Below are 4,446 nucleotides of genomic sequence, written 5' to 3' on the forward strand. Positions count from 1 at the left end.
CCCTGCTGGGGACCTCAGCAAATCGGGTATGCTGGAAGGAACAGATCCTTTCTTCACATCAGCAATGCCCCCAGGTGTGCTCCCTGAGCTCACCTTTTGCCCGAGCAATGCCCCCAATTGTGGTACCTGTCTCACCTTCACATCAGCGATACACCCAAGTGCGGTCCCGGTCATAATTGTAAGAAGTCGCGCACCATAAAAGCTTGTCCTTTGACCCTTTGATAGTGCAGTTAAAATAATTCTTGTTTTTATAGTTGAACGGGAAGTGGCAGGGAGATCCTGGGACCAAGGAGGAGAGCCCTGGGCAGAAGAAGGAGACAGGACAGAGTTACTCCTGTGCCTTCACGCTACAGAGAAGGCTCAGGCTTCAGCACACGTGGGTGCGTCGTTTGGCTACTGCCCAGAGGCTCCCACTGGAAGGGGGAGATGCTGACCTAAACCTAAACCTAAACGTCGGAGGAATTTTCTTATCTTCGGACACTGTTTGAGTTTAGGACTTGGGGAAGGGTGGAGAGAGCATTGGGGAGTAGAGTGGGGGAGATGGGCAGAGCAAAATCACAGAGGGTCCTGGAGGTGGAGGGGAGACGGACAGGATTTTGTCACCAGGAGAACCAGGGGCTGATGGGAGGCATGCAGAGGACAAATGACGAGTCCCCTTTATTCGCAGATCCCGAATCTGCAGGTTCGCTTACTGGCTAAAATTTATTTGGAACTCCCAAATCAACACGCATAGTGCATCTATACTCATTCGTGGACACCCTGAGTGCTGGACACTTTGAGTCACCTGTGGCCCATCCACCTTGCCGGGGGAAGTCCAACATGGCTGCACGTACTCTGCCTTTCTGGTTCAGCTTATACTATAAGCAAGTGTCCTTGTCACGGCCAATGGAGCCCCTCATTTTTGTGCTTTTTGTGGGTGATTCCGCTGTTTGAAACGGCCCCGAGCATAGAGCTGAGGTGCTGGCTAGGGTTTCAAAGCTCACGGAGAAGCAGTGTTAGGTGAGCTTTGTGCAGGCGTGAGTTACAGGCCTGCTGGCCGCGGGATGAATCAACAATATGTACCAGATAAGGTGTTTTCAAACAGAAACCCGGGTAGGACAAGGTGGCGTATTGATCGATTGAGAAAAACGTTGACCAGTAAGTGAGAACCTAGTTTCTTTTCTCCCTAGTGGCAATGGCTCGGTATTCGCCAATTCAGTGTTACAGGGCAAAACGACCTCTAATAAATAAGAATGGGGTGTATCTTCCAGGGTGAACCACTCCCGCTTCTAGCAGACTCATCCCTGAGGCCAGCCCTCCATCCAGAAGCCTCAGATACATGCGAGACCCTAAGCAGATGCGCTCAGACTTGGATAACTTACAGGGAAATGGAGCTCTGAAGAGAGAGCCTTGTCTCCGGTCAAAATGATACCCAAAGAGGACCTGCCGGCCATTGCCCAAAGCGGGATGGCGAAGACATGTGGTCGGTGTTACATTTCCCTTCATCTAGAGCCTCTCCCATGAGCACCCGCCAAATCTACGGTTGCCATCGTCAACAAAAATTATCCCAAACTTGAACCTGGGATGACAGATGGCCACTTACCCTTTTCACGTGATCCTAGACCACCGTCTGTTAGAAAAGGTTAAACACCCATGGATCACCTGATCCTCTAGCTCAGCGTCAGCAAAGTCTGTCTGTAAAGGGCCGTTTTTCTGTAAAGGGTCGATATTTTCAGCTCTGTGTATCAGGCGGTGTCTGTCACAATTACTTGACTCTTCCATGGTGGCCAAGAAGCAGCCATAGACAATCCATAAATAAGTGGGCATAAATAATGACCGTGTTCTAATAGCACTTTAAAAATTTCATGTCATTTTCACCTGTCAAACAATAGTATTCTTCTTCTTTTTTTTTTTTTCAACCACATAAAAATGTGAAAGCTGTCTACGGCCATGCCACCTTGAACAAGCCTGATTTCGTCTGATCTCCGAAGCTAAGCAGGGTCGGGCCTGGTTAGTACTTGGATGGGAGACCACCTAGGAAGACCAGGTGCTGTAGGTGTAAAAAAATAAAATAAAATAAGGGATCGTAAGCTGACAAGGTCCTTGCAATCTGTGAGGTCAACCAAGAGTTGTCTCATCTGAAAAAAAAAAGTGTGAAAGCAGTTCTTAGATTAGTAGCTGTTCAAAAAAAAAGAGTTGGCCCATAGGTGAGATGAAGTCTGTAGATTCCTGCTCTGGGAAAATCTAACTGCTTGACTTCTTGTCTGCTGTGGGTTGGAGGCCCCAGACGCGTAACGTGTAGAAGACTGATCCATTGAAAATAATTTCCGTTTAATAGAGATGCCAATAATTTCTGTCTGATAAACAAGATAACCTAAAGGTTTGATTGCCCTTTAGATATCAACGGACTTTGTGTCTAATTTAGTAATCTCACTCCAGCTCAGTATTCTTTTCTTTAATATATATATATTTCTTGTAACATCCTTTGAATTGGCTTTACTAACCTTCTAGTTCTCTTATAAATAGTTTTTTTTTGAAAAAAAAAAACCTTATGAATCATATTGTTTATGCTGTTTGCTCATCAGCTCCGTAAGGGTGGGACTCTGGGACTCTGCCTTATTTGTCACCACACTCCCAGTGCCCCAGCATAGTGTCTGGCACCGAGTAGGGCTGGAGTCGGTGATTGTTGCATAAATGAATGAAGAGACCCCAGCCCCCAAGTCTCCCCGCCCTCCCCACCAATCCCACTCGGCACAGAGACTCCACTTCCCATCCTGGTCCATGTTCTCTGTGGTCAGGTACCACAGCTGGTTGCTCTCACTCTCGATGCACTCAGACAGCCCTGAGGAACTAAGAATCATCCTGCCCCAAGTGTCAGTCGGGCCAAAGTTGGGAAACTCTGATGAAGAGGACCCTGCAGAGAATGCCGAGGCCCTAGGGAATGGTGGAGCCACAGAACAGAAGGATCTTGTGTCTCTGAATCACAACATAAGAGGCCGCCCACCAAACACCCACACTGAAGTGTTAGATGAATCAACCTGAACCTCTGCTGGGTTCAACCAGTGATGTCTGGGAGTTGTTTGTTACAATCGTTAGTCTGTTACTAACACAGGTGGACAAGACACAGCCTCCGTCTTCAACCTAGTGGTCCCATCTCTTGCTCTGGATCAGATTCCTTCCTCTGTATAACCTGGCAAAGACCGTGATAGGGATGAGGGATCTTCTGGGAGAGAGTGGAGAAGACAGACGTCCATCTTTGAGCCTCACCAATGGGTTGATACAATTAGGGATCCTTAAGCGACATCGCATTTTCTGCCTCTGGGTCTCTGCGTCTCAGAACTGTTTGGTCTTGGTTTTGTGAAGTTTAAACCAGTTAATATCTGGAAAGGGCTTAGAGGAGTACCCAGAGCATAGCTGCTGAATAAATGCTAGCTATCATCACCATCTTCACCATCACCATCATCATCACCACTGTCATCACCATCAATGATGTTCCTCAGTCAGGGACACCACTGAGCATATGGGAGGCTGGTGGTGACGGGGAAGGCAGGCAGATTCTCCCATACATTGAACTAAGGTTATCTTTGGGAGTTGCTAGTAAGGATCAACACGTACTAGATACTATTAGCCATCTGCAAAGTAATCCAGCAGATGGTCTAATCTTCTTAACTGGGTTAAAATCCTCCATAATCTGGGCCCTGCTGACCTCTCATCCTCACTCCCCAACTAACATTTCCTTGACCTTACTCTACGCTCTTTCTCGCCTCTGACGGTTTGTCCATGCCCTGCCTCAAATGCCTTTCCTCTCTTCCTAGTTTTACTCCCTTCTCCTGTCCCATGGAGACTTGGTCCAGCCTGGACGAATACTCTTCCTCACTCTTAGAATACTCTGAGCTGATCTTTATAAAAGCACTTACCAATTTTTAAAAGAATATAACTATCTACTCGTGTATCCGTCACTCCTATTCACTATGAGCTCCCTGAGCGCAGGGCCTGGATTTTGCATGCCGCTGTTTCCAGCCCGTAGTACAGTGCCTGGCACGTGGGAAACACTCGGGAAATGTGTATTCAATAAATGAGTTGGTAAGATACATGCAGAAGAGACTCGGGGAACCTGAGTTTTGGCACAGGAATGTGGCCGTGGTCCATAAAAGCTGACAGTCAAGGACACTGTTCCCTCTCGGAATAAACTGTGGGTTCTTAAAGTTTTTGGGTCTTGTCTGTTCTTTTGAGAACCCAGCCCTTCTCTCTGGAAAATTGCTCGTGATGTCTTTGTGGGAGAGACTGCTGTGCGGTCACCGAAACCAGCTTCGTTTTCCTCCCAAGTGCACTGCTAAACCACACTTCTCAGACCCCCGTGCAGTTAAGCTTCACGTGGGTTCTGGCCAGTGGAAGTGGAAGACAGTGACGCATGTCAGTTCCTGGTCTGGCCAAAAAAACTCTCCTCCAAGATCCTCCAGACTCTTA

The 4,446-nt window shown here is 47.6% G+C and overlaps 1 pseudogene; it reads left to right on the forward strand.

Annotated features, from left to right (window-relative positions):
* The first annotated feature begins 1,919 nt into the window (after positions 1 to 1,919).
* LOC120607008 (uncharacterized) lies at positions 1,920 to 2,038 on the forward strand (annotated as a pseudogene).
* The last annotated feature ends 2,408 nt before the right edge of the window (positions 2,039 to 4,446 follow it).

The sequence above is a fragment of the Pteropus medius genome, unplaced genomic scaffold, assembly GCF_902729225.1.
Source record: "Pteropus medius unplaced genomic scaffold, Ma_sr-lr_union100, whole genome shotgun sequence".
NCBI lineage: Eukaryota > Metazoa > Chordata > Mammalia > Chiroptera > Pteropodidae > Pteropus > Pteropus medius.